Below are 17,492 nucleotides of genomic sequence, written 5' to 3'. Positions count from 1 at the left end.
GAAAAATACAAAAATTAGTCGGGCATGGTGGCATGCACCTGTAATCCCAGCTACTCAGGAGGCTGAGGCAGGAAAATTGTTTGGACCCAGGAGGTGGAGGTATATATATGTATTCCTGGACCCCACTTCAGACACATACTGAATCAGAAACTCTGGACTGGGTGCATCGGCTCATGCCTATAATCCAAGTACTTTGGGAGGCCAAGGTGGGTGGATAATTTGAGGTCAGGAGTTTGAGACCAGCCTGACCAACATAGTGCAATCCCATCTCTAATAAAAATACAAAAAATTAGCTGGGTGTGGTGGCACACACCTGTAGTCTCAGCTACTCAGGAAACTGAGGCATGAGAATTGCTTGAACCTGGGAGACAGAGTTTGCAGTGAGCCAAGGTCACGCCACTGCATTCCAGCCTGAGTGAGAGAGTGAGACTCCATCTCAAAAAAAAAAGAAAAAAGAAAAAAAGAAGCTTTGGGAGTGGGGCCCAGCAATCTGTGTTTTTACCAGCCTTTCAGATTATTCTTATGTATGCTCAAGTTTAAGAATAACAGTTCTAGACAGTGGTATACAGAGACAAAGGAAACAAAGTGCCTGTCCTCTTGGAACAACAACAGACAAATAGATGTACATAAACTTCAGGCAGGGGTGAGTGTTATCAGGGAAACTAGAACCAGAGAAGGAGGGAGAACACAGAGGATGCTCAGGCAGGATCTCCCTGAGGGGTAGGAGCTCTGAAGTCACATAGGGCAGAGTCTGAAAATTGGCTAATCCACTGGTGACTAGACTTTTAAACGTCTGGTTTCCTCATCTGCTAAAATAGAGATAATAATGTTACTTCCCTTACAAGCTCATTCTGAAGATTAAATAAGATAACACTTATAAAATCTTTGCAACAGTTTCTGTCATGGAATAAGCCTTTAATAAATGTTAGCCCTCCAAATATGAGGGCAGGGGAGTGCTATAGATGTGTATTTGGGAATCATCAATGTAGACGTTAATAGTAAAATAGATGAAGAGGTAGATAAACCAACACATAGATATTTGGGAATCATCAATGTAGACGTTAATAGTAAAATAGATGAAGAGGTAGATAAACCAACACATAGAACAGAGAAGAGGATGGATGGTAGGATCATGTTGGTAGAGACAGAAGTGGGTTGAGAGATCGTGAGAAGGTAAATAAATGAGATGAGGAGAGGGAGTTTTTATCTGAACCCAGCTAAAGCTGGAAACTTGGAAGAGAAGGCCAATAGATTAGGTGACCAAACAACCATCCTGGGTGTAGGACTTTCAGTGCTAAAATTAGGAAAGTCCTGGGCAAGCTGGGCCAAGCTGGTCACTCTAGCCGTGGATATGACTATGGGAGTGAAGTATACAATAAATACTCTGACCTTTCTTTCCTGGTGCCCTCTGATCTTCATACAGTAACCTTATAAGGTGTCTTTAGGGTGGCCTGACCCAACCAGAAGCCAGAAGGCAAGTGAGCTGGGGTAATATAGACCAGAGAAGTAGGCCTTGCCTGGACACAGACCAGGGCAAAGAAAGGACAGAGAATCAACCTGAAAGGACAAAGATAATGACCGGCACGGTGGCAAAACTGGAATTAAAATTGTCTAGGATAAATCTGACTCCAGGGTTTCTTTTCTTCTTCTTTTTTTCCTCCTCTTCCTTCTTCTGCTTCTGCTTCTGCTTCTTCTTCCTCCTCCTCCTCCTCCTCCTCTTCTTCTCCTCTTCCTCCTCCTCCTCCTTTTTTTTTTTTTTTTTTTTTGACAGGATCTCACTCTGGTTGGCTAAGCTGGAGTGCAGTAGCACAATCTCAGCTCACTGCAGCCTCAATTTCCCAAGCTCAGGTGATCCTCCCACCTCAGCCTCTCAAGTAGCTGGGACTACAGTCAGGTACCACCACACCTGGCTAATTTTTTTTGTATTTTGAGTAGAGACAAGATTTTTCCTTGTTGCCCAGGCTGGTCTCTAACTCCTGCACTCAAGCCATCCACCCGCTTTGGCTTCTCAAAGTGCTGGGATTATAGACATGAGCCATGGTGCCCAGCCCAGAGCTTTTATTCTTTTTCCAGCCTTATCTAAAGGTAGAAGGCCCTCTAGGAGTGATACGGGCTTTCTGCATCCTCAAATTAACCCTACATAAAATGTTTTAAATTACCCAAAAACATTCTTTGGTATCTGAACAGCCCATAAAACTTTTCTCTTTTTCTTTAAAGACAGGTTCTTGCTCTGTTGCCTGGGCTAGGGTGCTATGGTGCAATCATAGCTCACTCTAACCTCAAACTCCTGGGGTCAAACCATCTTCTCACCTCAGCCTCCCAAAGCTCTGAGATTACAGGCATGAGCCACTGTGCCTAGCCATCTTTTTAAAACAGAAATGTATACATTCAGTGGTGACTGTAATATACAAGACATTGACAGGATCTAGATGCTCCAGAAATGGAGTTAGTGGAGAAAATCCCTATGGGGACTCTGGAATCCTGAAAAGATTTAGGTACAGGATGGTTCCAGGTGCTAGGAACTGTTTCTCAGCTCACTTCCTCCCTGGAAGGCTCAATCCTCAAATCACACTTAATGCGAGCTATGGCAAGTGTCAGTGGTCAAAGACCACTACTCACATGATACCTTTCTTTTTTTTTTTCTTAAAGATGGGGTTTCACCATATTGGTCAGGCTGGTCTCGAACTCCTGGCCTCAGGTGATCCACCCGCCTCAGCCTCCCAGAGTACTGGGATTACAGGCGTGAGCCACTACTCCTGGCCTTCACATGATACCTTTCTGCAAGGCCAAAAGGCCCAACTGCCCCAAACCCCAGGCACCTCTAGCTCGCCCAGGCTCCATTGCCACCAGTGGCCAGAACTTTCAAGATTAACAATATTAAAACTTTTGGATGCTCTGGTTTCTCTTCATAATGAACAAATCTTTGCCTTTTACTAAAGATTTCCATAGAGAGGAACAGTGATGAGTTTATAATCAAATTTTTTGATGTCCTGCTTAGGCAGAGCTAAGAAAAAAAATTTTTGGAGCATTAATCATAGAAAATCTTCATAGCAAGGTAAAGCAAAATTCTTATCAATGATACAACCTCAGCCTATAAAATATATTTCATTGTACTTTCAGTCATGACAAATCTTTTTGCTTCGTCGAAATGGGAGAATATCTTTTTGCTACTTTAAATAAGCTTTCTCTTAAACTAAGTGGGCCATGCAATTAATATCAAAGAGATTTGAGAGAGTATAAGTGAAACATAGGAAGTTATGTAATTGGTTGCCAAGTGGTAGTGCATTATAAATATGACAGTGATTCCCATAACCTTATAAATAACTTTCCAAAGTAATTAAGTGAATTTGTGACAGAGGACACTTATATACCACCATCCACTGGAGCAAAAGTCAACTATTCCTTTCCTATTTTTTTTCTAACAACTAAGATCCTAGAAATATTAATGGGCAGGTCATTAATGGAAAGGCAAGAGGTAAAGTGTTTCACTCATTCATTTAACAATAATTTGTTAAGTGCCTACTGTATTTTTTTTATAATTTAACATGTATTTGTTAGATTACTGTGTACCCTCAAGGAATATCTAATCTAATTGAAGAAATACAATGCATGAAGCAATAAGAGATTAAATAATTAAATGCTAGATTGTGTAGTGAATACTATAATTATTATATGCATTGGAAAGAGAGAATATAAGTTAGCTTTAGAATAGCCAAAAAAAAGTCTTCATTTCCTCAACATTCATTTATGTTAAAGAAAATATATCATGTCCAAAATGGAATCACCCATGCTAAAGTTTCACGTTACCAAACCAAAACCTAAGAGATAATAGCCAAATCCCATTAAGCCAAGAAGATTTTCTTATCCCTATAAGGAAATTAACCCTGAAATGGTCAATCTACTATTTGATTTTTGTTTCTCTTTGCTTCTGCTTTTTTCTGCCTATAAAACTCACCCATTCAGTTTAGCTCATCAGAGCTCCTTTTTATTTTGTAGATTAGCTGCTGCTCAGTTCATGAGTCACTAATAACTCAATCAGAGCTTTGAAATTTAATTTGCTGAAGCTTTGTTTTTTGTTTGTTTGTTTTGAAACGGGGTTTCACTTTGTCACCCAGGCTGGAGTGCAGTGGCACAAACACAGCTCACTGCAGCCTTCACCTCCTGGGCTCAAGTGACCCTCTGCATCAGCACCCCCACGTACCTGGGACTGCAGGTGCAAGCTATCACAGCCAACTAATTTTTTTGTAGAGATGAGTTTTCGCCATGTTGGCCCAGCTGGTCTCGAACTCCTGAGCTTAAGCAATCTGCACACCTTGGCCTCCCAAAGTGTTAGGATTACAGGTGTGAACCACCGTGCCTGGCCAAAAAGTTTGTTCTCTAACAAGCATCTTCTACATACCAGACACTGGGAATATCACTATAAATAAGATCCTGTTCTTACCTTCAAGGGGGTAGGAAGAAAATTACAAGCTAGAGTGGCAAATGTAACAGTAAACACAACGTGCAACAAGAGCAATGAATGGTACAAAGTTGAAAAATGGTTAGATAGATGGAGAAAAGAAGATTGAAATAATAATAGTCAACATTATATTACTTTGCAAGTATTATCTCTTTTCATTTGCATAACAACCCTGTTATTATCCCTATTTTTCAAAGAGGCACTAAGGATCAGAAATATTTTGATTGGCTGGGCATGGTGGCTCACATCTGTAATCCCAACACTTTGGGAGGCCAAGGCGGTGCATCAGTTGAGCCCAGGAATTCGAGAGCAGCCTGGGCAACATAGCGAGACTTTGTCTCTACAAAACATACAAAAATAAATTATCTGGGCATGGTGATACATGCCTGTAGTCACAGATACTAGGGAGGCTGAGGCGGGAAGATCCCTTGAGCCTGGGGAGGTCAAGGCTGCAGCGCACCACTGATCCATGATCGCACCACTGCACTCCAGCCTGAACAACAGAGTGAAAACTTGTCTCAAAAAAAATTAATTAATTTGATTAAGGTCATTATGATGCCAAGACTGAGGCAGGAGAATCACTTGAGCCCAGGAATTAAAGGCTGTAGTGTGCAATGATCATACCTGTGAATAGTCACCACACTTTAGCCAGGGTGACATAGCAAGACCCTCTTGTCTCTAAAAAAATTAAAATAAAAAAGAAACAGAGACAGACATGCAAATGACAATAATGGTAGCAACCAGAATAATTTCTATTTCCTCTCCTTCAGGACTTCAGTGTGATACAGACTCTGATTACAATTAATGGAAAAGTCAGAGTTTCATGAAAATCAGTATTAAAAACTCTCTTAGATTCAATTCAATATTTATTGAAGATTTTTGACTGTTCAGCTTTACTCCTACTCTCTCTGATTGATCTTATCTGGTCTGAGAACTTCACAAATTCGCAGCTTCTATTTTTAGTATTTTGGAACACTGTCTCTGGGAGTCCTGAACTGTCAGGTACGAAGTCGAACTACCCTGAGATCATCATGAAACAGAAGTCACCTGCAGGTGCTCTGATTGAGTCTCAACTGAGCCCAGCCTTCAGGTCTAGCCACCCTAAATATGAGATGTGGGTGAACCGATCTTGAACCCTCCAGGCAGCCATCTGCCTGCTAAATACCACCAGGTGGCCTCAGTCAATCACATCGAAAACAACCACCCAGCTGATATGTGTCCTAATTACTAACCTGCCAAATGTTTAGGTATAATAAAGTTGTTGTTTTAAGCCATTATGTTTTAGGGTAATTTGTTATGTAGTAATAGATATACTAATAGGAACACCATATAAACATGTGCGTGTCATTTATCTCTTGAATCTCAATTTCTTCATCTATAAAGCAAGGGAGTTTGATAACTAGATAATCTCTAAGTTTTTTCTCACTCTAAATTACCATGACTGTATTCCTTTTTTAGTGACTTCTGGGATTAAAGCACTTTTATATGGAGTTCTCTATGTTAAAAAGAAAACAAGGCCAGGTGTGATGGTTCACAGCTGTAATCCCAGAGCTTTGAGAGGCCAAAGAGGGAAGATCTCTTGAGGCCAGAAGTTCAAGATCAGCATGGCCAACATAGTAAGACCCTGTTTCTACAAAATAAAAATTTTTTTAAATTAGAAGAAGCTGGGCGCAGTGGCTTTTGCTTGCTATCTCATCACTTTGAGAGGCTGTGGCATGTGGATCACTTGAGCCAGGAGTTCAAGACCAGCCTGGGCAACATGGCAAAATCCTGTCTCTACACAAAATACAAAAATTAGCCAGGTGTGATAGTGTATGCCAGTAGTCCAAGCTGCTGGGGAGCTAAGGCAGAAGGATGACTTGAGCTGGGGAAGTCAAGGCTGCAGTGAGCCACGATCGCACCACTGTACTCCAGCCTGGGCAACAGAGTGAGACCTTGTTTCAAGAAAATAAAAATTAGCAGGACATGGTGGTACGCTTCCGTTGTCCCAACTCAGGAGGCTGATCCAGGAAGATCACCTGAGCCCAGGAATTCAAAGTTGCGACAGGCACTACTGCACTCTATTCTGGGTGACAGAGCAAGACCCTGTATCCAAAAAAACACCTTTAAAATAAGAAAATATTTTTGTTATCATCTAAGTAGATGAGGGTTCCTGAGCACAGTGAGGGCTTTGAGATTGGGGTAAAAAGACAAAGTGATAGCTTTCTCAGTGCCAGAGTAGAGGCAAGAGAAGGATGGGGGATGGAAGGTAGTGAATAAGGAGAAGGCAGGCGCAGCAGCAACAGGGAAAGGAGTGAAAGTTGTGGCTTAAGAGATGATGGTGGAGGAACCTCTTTGCAAGCTGAAAAAGTAGTAAAGGTAGACAATAAAGACATTGAAAGCAGAAACAAAGGCAGTTGCATGGAGATGAAGGTAGTTCTCAGGTCACTGGGGGAGGAAAGAAGAAGAATATATCCACCAGCTCCCATCTCACATTGGTGAGGAGTTCTCTCCCAGGGTATTAAGATCCCTGCCTTGCACCTCTGAGTTGTCTGCATGGTACTGTGGGTTTTTATTGTGTCTCATGTCTCAAGGTCAACAGTGAAATCCCTGGGTAGGAAACAAGAATGCATTCACATTGTGGACATAAAGCCAAGAGCTGTCAAGTTGTACCCTTGTGAAGTTAGCCAGAAAGGTGTTAGTGTTCTTATTATTTTAGAATGAATAGTCTGAGTCTCCTTGCCTATATAGCTATATAGTCTTATATCTATAAAGTATAAGTTTTAACTGTGGGATCTATTGAAACTATACAAATGAATTTAAAATTAAGCATCATATCATCTTTTCCAAGTGCAGCTGCATGACATCAACTTTCAGAAGCATAAAAAATTTAAATTTTGACTGTTACTATTACCTAATAATTTTAGATTTATCAAATCATCTCCCCCCTACTCCAATCTCATAAGAATTTGGGTATGCTGCCATCAAGTGATAGTAGTGCTATCTTGGCAGTTGAAAACTTAAGGTGAGTGATTGAAAAGTGTGTTTGCAGTCAAAACAAATCACTCAATTTAGAGTCACAGGGCTAGGTTCCAATTCCTATGTCCACATACCCTACTCATGACACAAGGTTTTGAATATTAAATTATCAAAATTTGGGTGGAGGAAAGAGAGAGATACAGAGAGAGAGGATGAATTATATAATGGCAAGAAGAATAAACCTTCCTTTTTCTGCTTCACACTGTTAATTTGTACACTGAGTAGCAGAGATAGGAACCCTTGGAGGAAAGAGGACTTCAGTTGCCAGCCAGCCTCTGTCACTTTACCAGTGGAATGATCTTAGGCAAGTTTCCTAAACTCCCACAGCTGAGATTTTTTGGGGGACTCAATGGGAAAAATAAGAATATCAACATTAAAGCTATATCGTACAGACTAAATGAGATAATATATATGTAAGTGCTTCATTCCTTTTTCTCTTACAGCACTCACTACATGCCAGACTCTCCTAATTAGACTCTGAGCTACTTAGCAATAGGAGGGCATTACCCTTTTTTACATCCTTTCCTTGGAAATTCCTCTGGCACAGAGCATGAATCATGGAGCAGCCCTTACATAAATTTTAAAATGGATACTCATTTGTTTAATAATGTTAACTATGTTCTTCTATATGTGAAGAACTGTGCTATCCACTGTTGGGACAGGATACAAGCATTTAAAATGTGTATAACCAATACCGCATGTTCTCACTCTTAAGTGGAAGTTGAACAATGAGAACACATGGACACAGGAAGCAGAACATCACATGGGGGCTTGTTGAGGGGTGGCAGGCAAGGGAAGGGAGAGCATTAGGACAAATACCTAATGCATGTGGGACTTAAAACCTAGTTGATATGTGCAGCAAAACACCATGACACATGTATACCTATGTAACAAATCTGCACATTCTGCACATGAATCCAGGAACTTAAAGTAAAATTTAAAAATAATTACATACACAGATATATACATACATATATATATATATATACATACATACATATATATATATGACACATCCTAGGAATGAGGAAAACGTTCAGTGGAACCTAATGTAAAGAATAAAAACAAGCTTGGAAAGGCAGTTGGGTCTCATTGTGAGAGACTTATATGAAAAGTGGTATGGGTCAAGACATTTTTTATTGCAAGGGTCGTTATTGCAACCAAAACAAGCCTCAGAAGGGTGGTACCCCTTCTCTTGGTGTTGTCTGGAAACACAGAGTAGAAAGATGTTATGATCCTCCAGCCCTCTCTCATTGATTCTGCTCCTGTCTGAATGGTACTTTCATTCTCTGCTGCAGAGGACTTCTTTATGTAGTGGGAAACAGCTTTCAGCAAGGTTACATTTAAGTATAGAAATCAGTTAAGAAAAAAGAATTCACTACCTCCACCTCCTCTTTTACCTCCACATCCCACCTTATAGTTCTAGCCAAAAAAAAAAAAAAATCCCAGGGAAGTATTCTTTTTTAATTTTTAATTTTTGTTGGTACATAGTAGGTGCAAATATTTATGGGTTACATGATATGCTTTGATATAGGCATGAAATGTATAATAATCACATCAGGTAAATGGGGTATTCATCACCTCAAGTGTTTATTCTTTGTGGTACAAACAATCCAATTATGCTCAATTATTTATAAATGTACAATTAAATTTTTTGACTATAGTCACTCTGTTGTGCTAGCCAATACTAGGTCTTATTCATTCTTTCTAATTATTTTTTGTACCCATATACCATCCCCACTTCCTCCACACACTCACCTACTATCCTTCCCAGCCTCTGGTAACCATCATTCTACTCTCTATCTTCATGATTTCAATTGTTTTAATTTTTGGCTCCCACAGATAAGTGAGAACATGCAAACTTTGTCTTTCTGTGCCTGGCTTATTTCACTTAACATAATGACCTCCAGTTCTATCCATGTGTTGCAAATGACAGGATCTCATTATTTTTATGGCTGAATAATACCCCACTGTGTATATGTACCATATTTTCTTCATCTATTCCTCTGTTGATGGACACTTAACTTGCTTCCAAATCTTGGCTATTTTGAACAGTGCTGCAACAAACGTGAGAGTACAGATATCTCTTCGATATTCTGACTTCCTTTCTTTTGGGTATATAATGATGAGTGGGATTGCTGGACAGTATGGGAGCTCTGTTTTAGGCCAGGTGCAATAGCCAAGAGGATGAGATATTTTGACCAATAAAATTCTATCAATGCCCACCTTATAGACAGAGAGGTGGAGTCTTTTGTAGCATTAACTGCACCACAAGAAGCACATAATTATAGTTGGAGAGAGCTATTTCCCAAAACAAAAAAGGTTGTTATTCTGAGCTGCCAACATACTTTCAGTCTACTAACATGCTAACTAAATTTGAACTTTCATATGATAATAACAATAGTAACAGAAATAACAATAACATTTACTGAATGTTTACCTTGTACCAAACTACATGAAAAGTACTTTGCGGAGAACGATCCAAGATGGCCGATCGCTAACATCCCGGGATTGCAGCTCTCAGGGAAGGCGCGGAGAACTAGAGGACGCCACACTTTCAGACAAAGTCTGGTCGCTCACGAAGCAGAAGATCCCCCAGTGGTGGAAACACACGAGTCGCCAGCGCGACTCTGGTGGTCGGCGCAGCGGTTCCGCCGGCACCTCGATGCGGCAGCTCGGCGCAGAGTAAACAGGACCGGTTCCCCTTCTGACCAAGGTTTGGAGCCCGGGGAAGGCAGAGTCGCCTACTAAGGAAACAAGAAGGAAGCCCGACAGGAGAATCCAGGGCAGAAAAGCACCATCAGTTTTAACGCCGCTGCTCTGGCCCTGGGAACTAACAACCTGGACGTCCACTCAAGAGACCTAATTTGAAAGTTGGTAATTTCAAAGACAACAGGAGGATAAATTTACAATGACGGGAAGAAACCAGCATAAAAAAGCTGAGAATACTCAAAGTCAGAAAGCCTCTCCCTCTAAAGATGATCACAGTTCCACATTGACAATGGAACAAGGCTTGATGGAGAACGAGCGCCTCCTGATGACAGAATCACTCTTCAAGGAATGGATAATAACAAACTTCGGTGAGTTAAAAGAACATGTTGTAGCCCAACTTAAAGAAACTAGGAACTTTGAAAAAAGATTTGATGAAATCCTATTGAGAATAGACAACTTAGAGAGGAGTATGAGTGAATTAATGGAACTGAAGAATACAATACAGGAACTCCGAGAAGTATGCACAGGTTTAAACACTCGAATTGTTCAAGCAGAAGAAGGGATATCAGAGGTCAAAGTCCAACTTAATGAAATAAAACGTGAAGAAAAGATTAGAGAAAAAAGGATAAAAAGGAATGAGCAAAGTCTCCAAGAAATGTAGGACTATGTGAAAAGACCAAATTTACGTTGGATAGGTGTACCTGAATGCAACGGAGAGAATGAATCCAAGCTGGAAAATACCCTTCAGGATATTATTCAGGAAAATTTTCCTAAACTAGCAAAGCAGGTCGACATTCAACCCCAGGTAATACAGAGAACACCACAAAGATATTCCTCAAGAAGACCAACCCCAAGGCACATAATCACTAGATTCACCAGGGTTGAAACGAAGGAGAAAATACTAAGGGCAGCCAGAGAGAAAGGTCAGATTACCCACAAAGGCAAGCCTATCAGACTTACAGCAGATCTCTCGGCAGAAACTCTACAGGCCAGAAGAGAGTGGGGGCCAATATTCAACATCCTCAAAGAACAGAACCTTCAGCCCAGAATTTCATATCCAGCCAAACTAAGATTCACAACTGAAGGAAAAATAAAATCTTTTATGAACAAGCAAGAACTCAGAGATTTTATTACCACCAGGCCTGCTTTACAAGAGCTTCTGAAAGAAGCATTACACACAGAAAGAAACAACCAGTATTAGCCTTTCTAAAAATACACCAAAAAGTAAAGAGCACCAACATAAAGAAGAATTTACACCAACAAATGGATAAAACAGCCAGTCAACATCAAATGGCAGTAACCCTAAATTTCAATTGACTGAATTCCCAATCAAAAGACACAGCCAAAACCCAACGGCATGTTACATCCAGACCTGTTTCACGTGCAAGGATACACAAAGACTCAAAACAAAGGGATGGAGAAAGATTTACCAACCAAATGGAGAGCAAAAATAAATAATAAATAAATAAAAAGCAGGAGTTGCAATTCTTGTATCGGATAAAATAGATTTTAAAGCAACAAAGATATAGTGGTAAAAGGATCAATGCAACAACAAGAGCTAACGATCCTAACACCCAGATAGGAGACTTAGATTCAATGAGACAGAAAATTAATAAGGATATCAAGGACTCGAACTCAGATCCAGAACAAGTAAACTTAATAAATATTTATAGAGCTCTCCACTTCAAATACACAAAATATACATTCTTGTCAATACCACATCACACCTACCCATAAGTTTAAATGAAACATTGATTGGCCATTAATAATACCCAATTTTTTTCAAAATAAAGCAATATTTCCATTTACTCTCCCTCTTTCTCTTCCTCTTTCTTCCGCTCCTTTACTTATTTTTTTTTTCTTTCCTTCTCTCAAAAAAAAAGAAATCAACTTGTAAACCTCTAGATCCAGGTCGGCAATGTCTCTTTCATTGCTTGATTTCCTTTCTTCCCTTCCCTCCCTCCCTCCCTCCCTCCCCACTTCCTCCCTTCCTTCCCTCCTTCATTCCTTCCTTCCTCCCTACCGTCCTTATTCCCTTCCTTCCTGCCTTCCTCCCCACCCCCCCCAAAAAAAAAAAAGAAAAGTACTTTGCACATGCTATTTAATTTAATTTTTCAAACAATCTTATGAAGAAGATAGTATTAATTCCTATTTTACAGATAAAACGACTGAGGCAGAGAATATAAGCAAGTTGTACAGAGTCATACAATATACAGATTTGAATACAGTTTTGTTTGACTTTGGAAACTACTCTTTAACCACTATCTTATATAGAAATAAGAGAACCATAAGAAGCTTTAAAATAAGTCCATCCTTGAGAAATATCTCTCTGTCATTGTGCTGAAATTGGATTCAACAAGGGAATTACACTGCAAATAAAGAGGTTGCTATGACTGCAATGCATCTGGAGCTCAAGAAAGGAGAGGACTAGTATTGGATGGAAAACTACACACCTAATCAAGCTTTAGCATCCCAGTTGGTATCCCAATCCAGTTCGATTGACTTTTCACTGGCTCTCTCTTTACGGGCTCTCTCTTCACTGGCTCTCCTTCACTGGCTCTGTCTTCACTCACTCTCTCTCTCTTCACTGGCTCTGTCCAGTTTGATTCACTTTTCACTGGCTCTCTCTTCACTGGCTCTCTGACACCAGGGACAAGGGATTGGCACAAATAATAATTATAACTGAAGCAGAGTATATTTAATTATATAATCTTGGGTAATAAAATTTAATTCCACAGAATTTATACATTAATTTGGAGCATTTGAAGGATTTCTGGCAAAGGAAGTTGGGAATGAATAAATAGGATTCATTTATACGTGTCATTTCATCATCAATTAATAATGAATGTACTTAATGGTCCTCTCTATGTGGTAGAATTTTATTTTCTTCTTTGTGTTCCTATTTCTCAATTTTTTTATACTGTTGTAATTTTATACTGTTATAATATTTCAGAAGAGTTAGTTGAAACTCATGCAATGCCATTATATAGGTTTCTGGTCTTGTGAGACTTTGAGAGAACTTAAATGCTTTCAGCTAGGGGCATTTGAGAGCTCCCACCTGTGGAAAATATAGATGCTCTGGGAGCTCTCCAGGGTACTGGACTGCCTCTCCTCAGTCTCTGATCAATAAATCAGGTCCTTGTGATCTCTCCTGACCTATTGGTTTGCCCTAAATCTTGTCCTTCTGGTCAGCTGCCTGTCTCAACTATGTCTGAAAGCAACTTAGTTTTCTAGATGAGTTCCCAGCAGGCTTTAAGTATTATTTGCATGCTGATGCCTTCTAAATCTATCAAGCCAGTAATTTTCTTCTCACCCAAGCTCTTTTATTTCATTTCTATTGCCATTAGCCCTCATTAATTTATTTAACAAATACTACTAGAGTGGCCAGAAATGTGAAATTCAAAACTATAAAACTTACAGAAGGAGATAACAAAGGAGAAAGTCTATGTTACTTAGGTTTAGCAATGAGTTTTTAGAGGAAACACCAAAACCACAGTCCATGGACTTAAAAAATGATAAGTTGAAGTTAATTAAAAATTAAAACTTCTGCTCTTCTAAAGATACTGTTAAGAGAATGAAAAGATAAAAAACAAACTGAGAGAATTTTTTGTCAAAATATATGTCTGGTAAAGAACTTGTATTCAAAATGTACAAAATTAAACAATGAGATACTACTACACACCTATGGCCAAAATCAAAAACTGACAAGACTAAATGCTGACAAGGAGGTAAAGCAACAGGAGCTGTCATCATTGCTAAAGAATGGTACAGTCACTTTGGAAGATAATTTGAGTTTCTTACAAAGTTTAACATAATCTTATCACATGAGCCAGCCATCAGACACTTAGGTATTTATCTAAATGAGTATGTTCACCCAAAAACCTGTACACAAATATTTATAGCAGCTTTATTCATAATTGCCAATAACTGGAAGCAAGGTGTCCTTCCACAGATAGGTAAACAAACAGGTATATCTATAGAGTAGAATACCATTGTTTGATCAAAATTAGTTACGAAGCCACAAAAGAAAAGTTTCCATGAAGGAAACCTAAAATGCCTATTGCTAAGCGAAAGGAGTCAATCTGAAAAGGCTACCCACTGTATGATATAAAATAATATGACATTCTGGAAAAGAAAAAACTACAGGCAGATAAAAGACAAGTCGTTTTCAGGAAGTGGTGGCAGAGGAGGAATGGAAAGGTGAAGCACAGGAGATTTTGAGGAGGTTGAAACAATTCTGTATACTATTACGTTGTGTATGTGACATTATGCATTTGTCAAAACCCATAGACCTGTACAACACAGACAAAAATCCTTAATGTAAATGATAGAGTATAGTTAATAATGACATATCAATATTGGTTCATTAATTGTAACAAATGTACCATATTAATGCAACATGTTAATAATAGGGGAAACTGGAGGTGGAAGAGGGGAGTTATATGGTAACTCTACTACCTGCTCAACTTTTCTGTGAACCTGACACTGTTCTAAAAATTAAAGACTACTAATTTTTAAAATATTGTTGAGTGGCTACTGTATATCAGCCATTGCACTAGGAGCTGGGATTACAATACGAACCTGACAGACATGACCTGGCCTTCCTGGTGTTTATATCTAGTATGTAGGGAGGGGCCAGACACTAATCAAATAGTCACACAAATAAGTGCATAAATATACACTGCTGTGAATGAAAGTTTCATAGAGTTGTGAGAACTCATACCTAGTCTGGAGGGTTAGCAAAATCTTCTTTAAGGAAGAGATATTTGAACTGTAATCAGAAAGATGAACAGGAGTTAACTAGGTGTGTCTATTTGGTGGCGGGGTGGGGGTCAGGCAGAGGAGCATTACTAACAAAGGGTAAGTAAGGACCTGTGGTGAGATACAGTGTGTATGTGATGGTTGAAGGAAGACCCATGTGGCTGGAACACAAAAAGCAAGAGGGAGAGTGCACAAGCTGAGATAAAAGAGACTGGAAGGAGCTACACTGTAGACCCAATAGACCAAAAAAAAAAAAGGATTCATAGTCTTAACCTAAAATCAATAGGAATAGCTTGAAGAATTTTCAGCAGTGTGTTGTCATTATTGCCTTTGAAAAAGACTTTTCTGGCTACTTGGTGGTAAAAAGATTGCAAGGTTTCTCAACCTCAGCATTATCGACATTTGGGGATGGATAATTCTTTGTGGTAAGGGGCTGTTCTGTGCATTGTAGGATGTTGAGAAGCATCCCTGGCTTCTCTACATCAGATGACAGGAGCACCCACCCTGAGATGAGACAACCAAAAATGCCTCCGGACATTGCTAAATGTCCCCAAGAGGGAAAATCAGACCTACTTTAGAACCACCAAATTAGAGGAAGAGCAAGAGGGGTATTATTTGGAGGTTTTTCTTTTTTTGCAGTAGTTCAGGTAACAGATTTTGGCAGCTTAGAATTGAGGAGGTGAAAAAGGAAGGAAATGAACAGATTAGGAGTTGTTAAGAAAGTAAAGTCAGCAATATAGGATGCTAGATTGAAATGGGAGGAGACGGGGAGGAATTAAGGAGAATGAATAAGTTTCTGGCTTAAGTATCTGGGTAGATGGTGGTACCATGAAATAGGGATCCCAGGTAGATCTAGATTTGGAACCAATACAAAAATAAAATGAGACTTTTGGAGATGTTGGGAGATGTGAGTACAATTTGCGTGTGGAGGAACATAAATCATTTGAAGCCAAAGGCAGGGAGACTCTCTGAAAACCTATTCTGGCTCATCAGGCTCCCTGACTACAAAAAAAAAAAAAGTAGAAGCCAAAGGTAAACTGTGGTGGCCAATTATATTGGTGACTCCTAATGAATCATGTGTCCTGGTATTCATTATTCATGCCCCTGTGTAGTCCCTCTGATATAATCAGGTCTGACTTCTTGACTTTTACCAGCAGGATGTGGCAGAAGTGATCTTATGAGACTTCTGGGTGAAGCTATTAAGAAGTCTTGGTCATATGGTTTTAATCTGCGTTTCCACGAAATCTCCTGTCAAATTGTAATCTCCAGTGTTGAAGGTGGGGCCTGGTGGTGGTGACTGAATCATGGGGCAGAGTTCTAATTAATGGCTTAGCACTATCCCCCCTTGGTGCTGTATTGTGAGTGAGTTCTTATGAGATCTGATCATTTAAGAGTGTGTAGCACCTCCCTACCCTCTCTGTCTTCCACCTGCTTCTGCCATGTGAAGATACCTGCTTCTGCTTTGCTTTCTGCCATGAGTAAAAGCTCCCTGAGGCCTACCCAGAAGCAGCTGCTGCCATGCTTTCTGTACAGCCTGTGGAATCGTGAACCAATTAAACCTCTTCTCTTTATAAGTTATCCAGTCTCAGGTATTTCTTTATAGCAGTGTGAGAAATGGACTAAAACACATGACATCTCTTACTTTTGTGCTCTGGGGAAAGCCAGTGGTCATTTAAGACAAGTAATCGCCCTGAGACGGCCATGCTGTGAGAAGCCTAATCTTGCTATTTGTAGAGGCCGTGTGGGAGGCAATAGGCTCTTTCCCAACAGACCCAGCTGGGCTTCCAGTTGACAACCAGTGCAATTTGTCAGCTTTGTGTGTGAGACCATCTCAGGTGTGGATCCTCCAACTCCATCAAGCCTCCAAGCCCCATTCCAGATGACACCATGTGGAGTCTACAAGCTGTTGGCTCATCACCAAGTATTTGGTCATCAAGCCCTGACCAAACTGCAGAGTTATGAGCAAAGAAGTAATGGTTGTTATTTTAAGCTAATACGTTTTGGGAAGTTCTGTTACACAGCAGTAGCAGCCAAGCCTCTCTAAGGCTCAGTTTCATCTACTACAAATTTGAAAGACTAATAATATCTACCTCGGACTTGTTGTAAGGATAAGTTAAATAATGCCTGACACTAGAAGTATTCAAATACTGCTATTATTATTCTGGAAGGCACCCAAGAAGTGCGTGATGACTGATAATTTTTTTAAACAATATTAATTCATTGGACCAGAGCAATTTTCGCCTTCTCTGACTACCATATATCTAACAAAACCTTTCAGTCATTCTGCTCCTTTTTTTGCTTCACAGTACTTATCATCACTTGAAAAAAGTATTTTTTATTATCTAGCTTTCTTAGTAGAACATATGTTCTAGAAGAGTCAAGACTTTGTGGGGGTTTTTTCCTGTGATGCCCCCAGTGCCTAGAACAACATCCTGTCAAATAGATGATCACCAGGTATTTGTTGAATGAATAAATGAATATTGCACATAAATTACCATTTTTCGCAAAAGCAAGAAATTTTATTCAAATTTTTTTTTTTTTT

The 17,492-nt window shown here is 39.6% G+C and overlaps 1 non-coding gene across 1 annotated transcript; it reads left to right on the top strand.

Moving 5' to 3' along the window:
* The first annotated feature begins 2,890 nt into the window (after window positions 1-2,890).
* LOC118143315 (U5 spliceosomal RNA) lies at window positions 2,891-3,006 on the top strand. The gene has a single exon (XR_004727542.1). It is a non-coding gene; the product is annotated as a U5 spliceosomal RNA (small nuclear RNA).
* Window positions 3,007-17,492: the final 14,486 nt, after the last annotated feature.

Source organism: Callithrix jacchus, chromosome 7 (assembly GCF_049354715.1).
Source record: "Callithrix jacchus isolate 240 chromosome 7, calJac240_pri, whole genome shotgun sequence".
NCBI classification, from domain to species: Eukaryota; Metazoa; Chordata; class Mammalia; order Primates; family Cebidae; genus Callithrix; species Callithrix jacchus.
This window is presented reverse-complemented; position numbering and strand designations above follow the sequence as displayed.